This window comes from Protopterus annectens, chromosome 10.part0 (assembly GCF_019279795.1).
Source record: "Protopterus annectens isolate FY-2018-M chromosome 10.part0, PAN1.0, whole genome shotgun sequence".
Classification (NCBI taxonomy): domain Eukaryota; kingdom Metazoa; phylum Chordata; order Ceratodontiformes; family Protopteridae; genus Protopterus; species Protopterus annectens.
In genome coordinates this window covers 270,944,429-270,958,600 of record NC_056744.1, presented here as the reverse complement: position 1 = coordinate 270,958,600, position 14,172 = coordinate 270,944,429, and positions in this window count along the sequence as shown.

Genomic DNA, 14,172 nt, shown 5'->3' with positions numbered 1-14,172 from the left:
GTCAATCATATGCTTAGTCAACCAAACTTTGTTGACTAAATAGATGCTGACCAAAATGACGTTCACCTAAATTTATGTCATATATCTATACCCCGGATTCACTATACTTCTGTATAGTGAATCAGCCATTTAGGACCAGGACGGCAGTGCGCCAGGCATATTAATGAAGGTGCGCTGCCTGAGCTCCTAAATGGACATGGAGCATGTACAAGTGCAGGGGGTGTGCTTGAGAGCAGAGCTATCAGAATATACATGCCCCTGCAATCAAGAACAGCAGTTTAGGACTAAGAATGATTGAGACAGCTCATAGGATTTCCCATACCCCCAGTAATACTCTCCCCCAAGTTTATAAGTGCAATAGTTAAAATATGAAATATAAACAAGCTTTTTTTATGAAACAGATAAAATTTAACCATAGGTGTGTGGGTTTGCCCCATCGTTTAGCTATGTTTATTGCAGCTTAAATGGCACAAGAGGATAAAAATCAAGATATATGAAAAAGAAGCAGTACTACAATAGTGTAGTGGACAGAGCATTCGCTTTATGAGCAGTCATTCCCGGTTCGAGTCTCATTCCATTTTCCATGTCAAATCACTTTATGACCAATATTTTTTGTTGCATAACCTACTAAATAACATATATTTGTGAACTGGAGTACCACATTAAATGCAGATGTGAGGTGTCATTGTCATAATGTTATAAAATAAACAGATAATCATAAGTGCCCAATACAGTATATGTACACATGAGTCAGGGATAAAATTGAAGGTACAATGTGTAATGAATGATAAATCCATACAGTTTCCAAGTCCATCACCTTCCCAAGAACCATTTTACATTACTGTCTAAATTAGTGCAGGGGTAAGCAGGAGTAAGCACTATTAAGCAAGAGTAAACATATTTAAGCAGTAGTAAGTGGGTTTAAGCCCATTTGCATGGGGCTAAGCAATGCACATACAGGTTAAGCAATATTGAAGCTAACTCTCTGCAAGCATATTTAACCAAAGGTTACCATTGCTACCTTCTTGCAAATCCACACAAACCTGCTTACAATTGCTTAAAAGTGCTTTAATCTCTCTGTATGCAACAGCCACTTGTCTGGCCAGAAACAAAATAAACAGCATTTGCAGGGCTTGAACACAGGACCCTGCAAACTATAATCACAGTAGTTAAACAATAAACCATCACAGCAGTACATAAGAGTGAGGTATAACCAAACAGATCCGTACTATAGGAAAATCAAACTGAATATATGAAAGGAATCTATATACAGTTTTATGTTGTACAACCTACTACATAACATAAATATGTGAACTAGAGTACTGCATTAAGTCTAGATTTGAGGAGTCATTGTAATAAAGTATTGAAATCCCCTAATAAACACAAGGACCCCATACAGTGTACGTACACATGAATCATGGATACCAAATACATAGAGAACATGCAATGAATAACAAATCAATGCCATAAAGCAAATAGTATGCAAATTAAAAATTAAGCAACGCTAAACATTGCACAGCCCAGCTTACTAGATGTAAGCAATGTGTAGGCCAGCAAAATCAGTTTGTCCAATGGTATACCCCTTTAAGCAATACCAGCTTCAGGTAAGCAGGTTTGCCCATAGCTTAGCATTTTCAAAACTGTCCAATCACTGCAAAGTGGGCAATCGGCCCTATTTAAACCCAACCGGTGGGAATACATCTCATAACTGGTTGCAGCTTCCTCCTGTAGACACTATGACTGGTATGGGAGAGGGTGTGTGCTTTCGGGTGCAGTGCTGGGGCATCCAGGGGTCCAGAGTCATGGCAGGACTTCTTGTGAAAGACCAAGACCAGAGACTGCTGCCGGGCCAGTACCAGGGTTCCCAGTATAAAGCAGAAGCATGGAACTGTCTCGCCCGAGACCTCACCAGTGCCACTGGCATACCCCCCTAACTGGTGAGCAGTTCAGGTATAACTATGCTTACCTGAAGTGAAAAAACGGGATCTTTTGGACCAGTGGATCCAAGCGGCTAAGAGGACAGGGGATGTCCCAGCTGTGTGTAAGTATCAGCCCACTACATGTTTAATAATTGCCAGCTCATGTATATTATGGACAGGTATGGCTAAATATTCCTCATGTCTTTTGCAGTGGCAGATGAGTGAGCTGTGAACCAGGAAATGAATGCCTGTAGATTGCAGTGGATGCAATGCAAGGCAGGTTAGTAATACTCTTGCATGTACTGTCATATTAAATAAATCTAAAAGTAGTAGTAAGTTAATTGCCTGTATAAAACCTGTATTGTTTAAGGCATGTACTGCATACACCAGAGAATATGGCAGGAAGAGTTTCATATAGGTTGTATGTAAATAAAAGCATAATAGCCTGACAATGAAGGTCTAACTGCTGGACTGCTTGTGTTTACTCTGGTATAATATGGTAATGTAGAGTTATAATCTCTTAACAGTACTGTTATATTAAGCACTGTTACCCACACTGTGCTACATAAATAAAATGAGCAGGAATGTCTGTATATGACCGTTGTAATCCCAAGAGGTCATATACTACAACTGAGAGAGACTTAGAAAACAGTGAAAAGACAGACAACATAATCCAAATACCACACTCAACTGAGACATGAACTGTTGTATTTTTAGCACACACAGCAATGGTTTGAATCCCGGGAGTGGTAGTAGGCTGTATGCAGAATCATATGCCACAGCTGTACAGCTATGTCCAGAATGTCAAGTAAATTGGCCCATACATGCTGCCTGTCACCCTGTCCCCCTGGCAAATCAGTGGGATGATCCCAGACATTTAGGCAGCAAATAAGAAATAGAAATGATTGTCAGACATCTATAAGGACAAACCTGTCACTCTAGCAACTCCCCAAAATGTTATGAGAGTAATAAGCCAAGTATGTCCCATCTCCACCCCCATGTTGTCAATCTATGACCAGAGTGTGTGCAGTAACAAAGTGAGACGTTTGTGCATAATACTAATATGGAATCTGGTAATATGTGTGGCAACATTCAGGTAGTGCAACCAAACATTGCCCCCACAGGTCTGTCAGATATGAAAACTGTGCCTAGAAATAAAAGATTGATATCCTGTACTGGTAATGTTTACTTTAGTATTGTATGACATTGTTAGTGTTGCAGTTGCTCTGAATAATAAGGTATTACTCATCACTGTTACACACACTGTGCTACATAATAAAACTGTCTAGGAAATCCTATATAAGAGTATTGTAATTACAAGGTCAGATTGTAAAACCACAGGAAATTTATAGACAGAAATCAGACAAGAGATACACAACAATATCTACATAGCACACTTAACTGTGATGGTCACTGTTTTATTTTAACAGACGCAGCCATGGTTCAAATCCTGGGAGTGGTACTAAGGTGTATGCAGAATCATGTCCCACAGGTGTACAGAATTGTCCAGAATGTCAGTTAATCGGCCCATATCTGCCGGCTGTTATCCTGTCTCCCTGGCATATCAGTGTGCTGATCTCTGACATGTAGGCAGCATTTCATGTCATATAACTGACTGTCAGGCCTGAACATAATTGGAAAATGTCAATGAAAGCAAACCTGTCATTGTACAAATCATCAAAGGTTTAAGAGGGCAATAGTCAAAACATGTCCCGGTTCACCTGCATGTGGTCAATACATGTCCAGAGTGTGTGCAATATGAGATGGACAGGTATGTGCATAAGATCAACCTGAAATCTGGGAATATGTGTAGAAACAGTTAGGTATTGTTAACAAACAATACATCCACAGGTATACCTGGTAAGAGGTGTATACTGCAGGTAAAACTCAGTTCATGTAGATATTTGTCTACATCCATACCACTGTCCAAAGTAAGGCCTTAGGGTATTGTACTAAAACCTGTAAGTTACAGATCACAGCACTGACTAGGAAAGTAATGAGAACTACAGGACAATATTAGTTGTTAATTAACACCCCCCCCCACCATATCTGCAACAATAAACTAAATACACAACTCAGTCGGTATACCATCATTAAATCTATTGTTGGGACATATGTCCTATTGTTTGATAAATACTTAAATTTGTTCCTATGCATGTGCCATGTTGAAATACTCCCACATTGGTGGCATGCTGCCATCAATGTACCTGCATGCTGTTGTAGTGGCCACTGTGGTTCCATATATGCATGTGTTCTGTTTGCTATGAAACTGTTCCATATCTGCTGTTTCAGGTTAATGGGAATACCTATGCATGCTGTTATACCTAATCCTGTAATGTGTTGACTATTACTAACCCACATATGTTGTAAGTTTGAACACCATAGCATGTTTGGGAAGGCCAGACCCACCTGTCCTACTTCAGCTGGCCATGGCACCGAGTACCAGCACATCTGGGGCTCACCCCAGGACCTCCTCATCTGCTAGCCTGCACCACCTTCAGGTGGACCCGCCTCAGGGGATGGGGCTTGCCCCCCAGGAGTGGGCATGGACAGGACACTGTCACCCATCCCCAGGTCTAGGACGTGGTGTGTAGCGATCTCCACAGAGAGTTTGGAGATCTGCTACACCAGCCTGAGGGCCACGTGTCACAACTAGAGGGTCAGCCTGGCCCTCCTACTCAGCCCCCAGCACAGCCTCCCTGGGGGCTGTGAAGGTGCAGTGGTGACTGCCCATAGGTGGGGACATCAGTCCCACTGTATCCACTAGGGGGCTCATGGGCTTCCGATTTCCAAACACCCCTCCCTATCAAGGTGTTTACCCCCCACATGTGTCATATACCACCCCTGTATGCTGTCTTGTCTGTCTTGTCTGTTATCCTACCCAAACTACCTCTCCAAATACACTTACTATCCCTCCCCAAAATCCCACTCTCACCTGAAAAAAAGGGCAATCTGTTACCAAAAAAAAAATTCTCGCCCTGTACATAGCTGTCCATTTCACATACATGTCCACTGGACACATGTAATCTGGTCTAATTGGCTTCACAACATATTATTGTTATCCTTACCCCTCTCTCAGGGGTATGAGTGTCCAAATCTTTCTCCAAATTCAGTGTATATGCACAGCTGTTGCTGTAGAAGAAATGGGCAGCTATGAACCTTCCTACGCCCATCTGGCAGATCCCTGGCTGTTTTCCCTACTGTCTTTCCCTTTTTGTGCCCCTTTTTCACCACTTTTCTATCAACCTTTTTTCATTTCATTTAAAAAAAATTAGTGTGGGGGTAAGCAGATGTAAGCACTTTTAAGCAGGTGTAATCTTGTTTGCATGGGAGTAAGCAGTGCCTACACAGGTTAAGAAATTGAGTAGCTAAATCAGTACAAGACAATGTAACCAGATGTTAGCATTGCTTACTGTCATGCAAACCTGCTTACAACTGCCTCAATCACTCTGCATCAAATGGGCCTTGTTCTGCCTAGCAACACAATAAACAGCCTCTGCAACGCTCAAACCCAGGACCCCACACACCATAACCAACTTGATTTACCACTAAGCCATATCAGATACACATAATGACATCCAGCACCATCAGTCAACAGTACAGGAAATGTATTTATACATGTAGATGTGTGTGTGTGTATTTATATCTATTATATATATATATATATATATATATATATATATATATATATATATATAGATAGATATATACATATATATATATATACATATGCATACATTGTATGTCTACATATATATATATATATATATATATATATATATATATATGTCTCTCTCTCTCTCTCTCTCTCTATATATATATATATATATATATATATATATATATATGTATATATATATGTATATATATATATATATATATATATATATATATATATATGTGTGTGTGTGTGTGTGTGTGTGTGTGTGTGTGTGTGTGTGTGTGTGTGTGTGTGTGTGTATATATATATATATATATATATATATATATATATATATATATATATATATATTATTTTATTTATTTTGTTTATTTTGTTTTACATTGTTGACCAGGCTAGTCCAACTGGATACATGACCATTTTCAGTAGAGGTCCAGGAAGATAAACTCCAATTAAGCTAATAAAAATAAAAATACATTAATTATAGAGATTAACATCAAGACCTTGACTACAACGTTTAGTAAACAATACACTACTACTAAAAACATATTTACATAGTAAAGGGTTTGACATTCATCACATTGAATACTAAGAAAAAAGATCAGGTTCAAACTAATTATTAAGGTTGTTTCAAAATATTACACTCAAAGTGACAAAAGTTGGTAATATATACATAGTGGCAACATGTGCTCACAGTAGAATGCTTGTTATACAGTTAATGCTCAGAGGCAGTTTTCAGAAAGACTAGACTAGAATCAGAGCTAAGGAATCTTACTGATCCCACTTTAAGAGTTTTGGGAGGGAGGTATACAGTGAAGCAGCAGTACTGTGAGGTGAATGCTAGTCTGGGTTAGTACCTGGGCATAGCCATTATGTTTTAAGAAGTATTTCTAGTTGCTTTTTGAAAAGTGATAACGAAGAAAGTGATGATAGTTCGCTGGGAAGCCTGTTCCAGGTTTTCCTCACAGAATTAGAGAAAAGAGAACCCCCTGCTTTATTGTAGGACTTATGGATGGTAACTAGTAATTTATCTGATTAGCGAAGGATTGTAAGATTTTTGCAGGGGGTGATAAGGCTACATGGTATTGTATTATTGCTGGGATGATACAAAATCTTATAGGTGATAGTAAGTTGTTGAAATTGAAGCTGGTTTTGAAGTTCTAGCCATCCTAGCTGTTTAAGATTTTGACAATGGTGGGTTCTAAATGGGGAGCCAGTAGCAAATCTGGCAATGTTGTTATAGGAGGTCACCAGTTTGTTAAGATTGCTTTTGGCTAGATTAGTATAAATGGGGGAGGCATAGAGGAGGGTGGAGATCAGATGGGTGTGGGCAATGGTAGTTCTGGCTACAGAGGTAAGGAAAGATTTTATCCTGTAAAGGGAACCAAGTTTTCTGTTTACTGATTTAATAGTTGAGTTAATGTGTGAGTCAAAGTTGTGGTTGTGGTTAATTGTTACACCTAAGAGTTTGGTTGTTGAGTCAGGTGACAGTGCCATTACTGGATACAACTGTGAGATCTATTGGGGAGGACTTTAGTGTTGGAGTGAACAGCAATAGTTTAGTTTTTTGTGGGTTCAGGAGGAAGCAGTATTGTAGGAACCAGTTTTCTACTAAGTTTAATATTATCTGGATGATGGATTGGAGTTCAGTTGAAGAAGAGGCGGCACAAATGAATGTGGAGTCATCTGCATATTGTATGCAGGTAGCTTGAGGAAGATTTACATTTAGATCATTAATGAATATAGAGAAAAGGAGAGGTCCCAAGACAGAGCCTTGCGGGACACCAAGGGTTATAGGGAGATGTGTGGAAAAGTTGTTGCCCCAATGAATAGTTTGTTGACTATTTTCTAAGTAGGACTTGAACCATTGTAATGCTTGTGTGTCTAGTGAGAGCGATTTATAAGTAACTGATGGTTAACCATATTGATGGTTTTAGAGAGGTCAATAAACTGTGCAGAGGAAACATGTTGTTATTATGATTTTTGGTAATGCAGTCAGAAAAGGATAAGAGAGCAGTGGTAGTACTATGGAAAGTCCTAAAGCCATGCTAACGGTCAGCTAGTAGGCTATTTTGGAGAAGGTGATCAAGTAGTTTTCAGTGGATGCATTTTTCCATGATTTTGGCTAGAGGAGAGAGTAAGGCTATGGGGTGAAAGTTAGAGATTTCGGTTGAGTTAACACCCTTGTGTAGTGGGATAATGTGGGAGATTTTCCATAGAGATGGGATGGAGTCTTCAGTAATGGTTCTATTAATTAGGATGGAAATGGGGTAGGCAAGTACTTTTGCTGCAATTTGCAGGTATTCCGCTGGTAGCAGATCAGCAGAGGGTGTGCATGATTTAAGTTTGTGAAGTAGGGTGTAGATGAGGGATGTTGGAACTTGTTGTAAATGAAAGGTAGGAGGTAAGTTAGTTAAGGAGGAAGGCAGACTTGAGCTAACAGATGGTAAGGAGTTTGCTAGAGATTGAACGGTTTCAGTAAAAAAGCTACTGAAAGTATCAGAAATCTGGTTGTGAGTGTTAAGGGAGAGGCCTGATCGGGTTGGTGTCTTGGAGTGGTCCAGGTGTAGAAGTCTATTAATACCTGACCAGAAATTTTGTGGTTTTTGCTGATGATTTTGTTGGAGTTTAAAGTAAAAGTTTTTTTGTCAAGAAGTATAGATTTTTTAGTGGCATTTCTCAGTGTTTAAAGTTTTGATGATCCGTTGGGTTTTTAGTAGTTTTCCATTTAGACCAGATTTTATTTCTCAATAAGATTTTATGCCTAGTCTCTTTAGTGAGCCATGGAACAGTTTTACTACTAGTTCTAATAGAGCAAGTGGGGGCAAGGTATTCCAGGATTTGTAAGAATTTAGAGTTAAAATAGGACACTGCTTGCTCAAGAGGGAGGTGTTTTAGGAGTGACCAATCACAGGCTTTAAGCTCTGCTTGGAAGCTTGCTGGGATAAAATCTTTTTTGTTTTGGGTAGTTCTAAAGATAATTTGGTTGGAAATAAAGGTATTTTGTCTAATTATCTAAGTATGTGAGTAGTCACAAATGTCATCAGGAAGGGTACCTGCTTTATATGAGAGGGGATGGCTATTTACTAAGATCCAGTCTAAGGTACTTTCTTTGTTACTGGGTTTATGGATTCTGGTGGGGGTGGTGATTGTTTGGGAAAAGCCATAAAGGTTTATATGGATTGTAGGTTTGGCTGAGGTACAGCTATTCCAATCTATATTGAAATCACCAAGTGCAATGGTTTCTTGTGGGAAGGATGTAGAAAGCCAGCTGAGCGTACTTTCAAGGGTGTTTATGTTATTGACTGAAGGTAGATAGGAGCATATTATTTATATGGATTTGCTAGCATTGATCTGACCCTTAGAGATAAGGATTTCAGCATTACTATTTAAAGGTAGTTGTACATCTAGTGAAGTAACATGTAACTATGATTTGTACAGAATTGCTATCCCTCCAACCTTTTTGGCTATACGGTCTAATCTCAAAATATTATAACAAGGTGGGATGATTTCATTGTCCTTTGTTACTGGTTTGACTCATGTTTCTGTTAAACATAATATGTCAAATGAATGTATGTCTAACAGAGCATGTATTTGGCTAATTTTATTGTTTAAGCTACGTATGTTGAAATGTGCTATGAGGAGAGAATTAGGGGTTCTAGGGGTGTATGGGATGGAGGGATGTGATAGCTGTGGGTTAGTTGGAACCTTGTTGTTTGGGCCTGGGTTGGGATGAATGTCACCATGAAGTAGAAGGTGTTGAATACTATATGTAAGCTTAAGGAGTTTACAGAAAATGTTTTGTGACTTCCTGGCTTGGAGGTAAGTAATATGGGCTTTGGTAAAAGATAGGTTGCTGAGGATGTTATGTTAAAATGGCTTTGTGGTGCTAGCTGAGTTAGTAGTGATGTTTGTTTTAAGGGATGGTGGGATCCAGTATAATGTAGATGTTTATAGAAGGTAAGGGTATAGGGTACACATAAAATGTGTAGTACTACAAGCAAGAGAAGCAGATTTATATGTCTTGGTATGTAAGTTAAGGGCATAGTGAGGGAAAAGATAAAATATAGTCAGGAGGTAGGAGTTGATAGAGAGCTAGTTTGGAGTGAGATAGTATTTCAATAGTAGTAGTAATGAGTAGCAGAATGAAAGTAGGTGTGTATGTATTTAGTGTGAAATGAGTACTAGTAATCTATTGGATGACATGGGAAGGTGTGTGGTCTCAGAAGTATAAATGTAGGTTTACTGGGGGTAGGTGGAAATTGGGGGTAGTGTAGGGTAGCAGAGTGAGCACCCAAGGCAAATGGAGCAGGTTAGAGTAGTTAAAGGAAGAATTTGCAGAGACAATCTGTAAGCAGCAGACTCCTGAGGTGCTCTTGGTAGATACAGGTGAGTGGGGTATGATAATGCAGCTATTTGGTAACTAAGGGATAGTAGCATGGAAAGAGAGAAAAAAAGCTAAAATAGAGGGGGAAATTCTGGGAACAGTCTGATACAGCAAGAAAAACTTAAAAAGTAGTCTGAAATGTAATACGGGAGAGTAGGGGTAAGGGATGCAACACAAGCCTAGATTAGGGTGCCACCTAGTGGGCAAAATGTATAGTAAAGCAAAAGGGTAGTTGTAATAGAGAGAGCTAGAAAAGATGTCTCAGGTAATAGATACAGAGGGGAGAAGAGTTGCTACTTATGGGGTATAGAGGGGTATGGCTGCTGGATTCCTGGCTTGATTACATACAACACTAGGTTATTAAAAAACAGTTCAGCTTAAGAGTTAGGTCTAGGGTAGAACGTACTTTCTTATTTCCTTTGGTAATTATAATATATACATACACACGCACATATATATAGCAATATATATATATATATATATATATATATATATATATATATATATATATTATATATATCTATATATAGCTATATATATATATATATATATATATATATATATATATATATATATATATATATATATATATATATATATATATATATATATATATATATGGGTTCCTATCATGTAGTCGAACTTTTACAAGTTCGAACCACATATGATCGAGACCATACGTTCGAATTTGCAAAAGTTCGTGCATTTGAATGGAAATCTCCATAAGTGGAGGATTCCATTCACTTCAATGTAGTGCGATCTTGGATTTGGTATATTTAAGTAGCGGGGGGTGTGGGGGACTTACCCCCCTGCTTAAAACAAGTTTTTGTTTTGTTCTGTAACTTCGAACATAATGGTTTAACCATTAGGTGTTCGGAGTTAAGGAACTTCGACTATCTAATATAGACCGATATATATATATATATATATATATATATATATATATATATATATAAATATATCATAATATCATAAGGCCTTTTTCAGCTTTGTTAGGAACCTGGGTGGAAACTCCCAGATATGCTCAGAATTAGTCCAAAATGATACAAAAATCACTGAACCCACAGACATTGCCAACATACTGGCAGACAGGTTCAGTGCAAACTTCACCCCTCTCCCCTAAAGGAGATAACTATCCCAGCGGAGTGTAGCCTCCCAGACATCTCAAATGCGCAGGTGAAAGCTGCTCTCTCTAAAGCTAGAAACACAGCATCAATGGGACCGGATGGTGTCCCCAGCTGTGTGCTACACGAGCTAAATGAGGAATTAAACCCGCACATAAGTCAGCTGCTTAATCTCAGCCTTGCCACAGGATACGTGCCCATAGAGTGGCGTACGGCAACTGTGGTCCCACTCCACAAAGGCGGTGCCTCTACGGACCCTGGTAATTACCGCCCCATAAGCTTAACAAGTCTAGTCTGGAAAGCTATGGAGAGGATCATAATGGAGCTCATAAACAAAGATATAGGGGACTTGCAGACATTGGACCCGACCCAGTTTGGCTTTGTCAAGGGCAGATCATGCCTTTTGAACTTGGTCGACTTCTTCGAAACAGTTACCAAGGCCATTGATGAGGGAAAGGCAGTCCATACAGCCTTCCTCGACCTTGCAAAGGCTTTTGACACAATACCCCACTCGGGTATTGTAGAAAAACTTACCAGCTTAAATGTAAACCCATGTGTCACAAGATGGGTTGCAAACTGGCTTAAGGACAGAACCCACAGGGTTAGAGTTGCTGGCGCTATGTCAGACTCCAAGCCGGTCACAAGTGGTGTCCCACAAGGCTCGGTCCTTGGTCCCCTATTGTTCGCCATCTACTTCTCAGAAGTACAGGCCAACATGGGAGGACTTTGGCTGACATAGTTTGCAGATGACTGCAAACTGGGCACCATAGTGGAAAGTGCATCGGACACGGATATCCTTCAGAAGGGACTCACGGAAACAGATAGCTGGTGCCAGAGCCATGGCCTGAAGTTAAACGCCAAAGAATGTATAGTCATACCCTTCGGGAAAAACAAGGTAACCCCAAGCTACCATATAGGTGGCAATCCACTAAGCACAGAAGAGGTTATCAGGGACCTGGGGACCCAGGTTGACAGTGGCCTTTCTTTTGACACTCACGTTGCTAAAGTGATTAGAAAGACCTTCTACATTGCCCACCTGATCATGAAGGGATTCACATCCAGATCTAGTGAGGTCATTGTTCCCCTGTACTCTTCACTTATCAGACCAATGATCGAGTACAATGCCCCATTCGGGATGTATCTCACCTGACATCTGCAGCAATTGGAGAGACCCCAAAAGTTCCTCACCAAAAGGATAAAGGGACTCCAAAATCTGTCGTATGATGCCAGATTGAAGAAACTCCAGCTCTATTCAGTCGCATACCGTCTGCTCAGAGGTGACATGTGCCTGACATACAAGGCCATGTACAACCATTAATGGACATGCTCCACCTCAAAAAATCCAAATCCACCAAAACCACTAGAGCAAGCGACTTAAACCTTAGCACGGATATAAATAGGATGTGCTGGAGGGATAGATTTATCACTCAGAGACTCCCTATGCTGTGGAATAAAATCCCGGTCCATGTGAGGCAGAGCACCTCGCTGGCTCTGTTCAAGAGAAATCTTGACCTGTGGATGGGAGATCGTAGGTTTACCCCGGGAATCATCTCTGTGTCACTGCTGGACAGAGGCACAACAAACTAATGGGCACAGTATTTTTTCATATAAGGGGTGGCGTAAGCCACAAAACTTTGGGCTAGGCTTATAAATGCCTTAGGGCAGATAGCCTAGTATAAACCTATGAACCTATAAACCTATATATATATATATATATATATATATATATATATATATATATATATATATATATATATATATATACGTATGTATATACAGGTATATATCAATAGATATAAAATAGAACATAACAGATACATATATGACCAAAGGCACTGTTAATGGGGCTGAGGGGGCCCCAGCTAAATATGTCCTGTAAGTATTGATATCACCCCCTCCCCCTCAGCAAAACAGATCTGCCCTGCAATACAATACCAACTGTTGCATGTCCCATACCTAGGACCCAACACGACATGGGAATAAGATGTTAACAGTAATTTATCCCACCTGTATGATGTCAGGATGGTATCAATAACATATCATGCAGTACACTCTGGCTACCATAGGGAATGTACAATGTGGAAGCAATAAACATTCCAAAGATAAATATACATGCACACACACACACATATATGCAGATACACACACATATATATAGATATACATTTATATATATATATATATATATATATATATATATATATATATATATGGTTCTACCTCACATAAACGAAACACCACAACACCGACAACGCAATCACCGACACCACATAACCGACAGTACAAAAACACGAAATCCCACATGCCCGACAACGAAATAACCGACGGTACACAAACATGAAACCTCATACACTTCACACACCACAATCAACAACCAAAACACATTCCCCGTGCAAAAACCACATACACAACACAAGCACACCAAAATCCCTACAAACCCACACTAAACCACACATACACAACTACCTACAACCCTGACCCAAACCCTAACCCTAAGGTCCATCACTACCGCACACTTACCTGACCCGCTCCCTAACCCTAACTCACTTATCCCGCCCCTAACCCAAACACAATCACTAACGCACTTACCTGACCCGCTCCCTAACCCTAACTCACTTATCCGCCCCTAACCCAAACACAATCACTACCGCACACTTACCTGACCCGCTCCCTAACCCTAACTCACTTAACCCACCCCTATCCCCACTTACCTTACTCGCACCCTAACGTCCGTCACTACCGCATACTTACACAGCCTTTTCCCATTTCGGCATCCTCGGCGTCGGTGCTTTCATCCGTCGGGTCGGTCTTCTGCTTGTCGATCTTCTAGGTCCCATCGCGTCGGTCTTCTGCGCTGTCGATCTTCTGGGGCTCGCGATTTCCCTGTCGATGTTCCGGCGTGTCATTGAAGTGAGGTAGAACCATATATATATATATATATATATATATATATATATATATATATAAATAACTGCACATACACAGAGATATGTATAGGAATTTACATATTTAGAGGTTGCACACCACACTGAACAGCCAGTACTCCTACAGTTGCCACCTTATCAAATGGACAGTGTATGA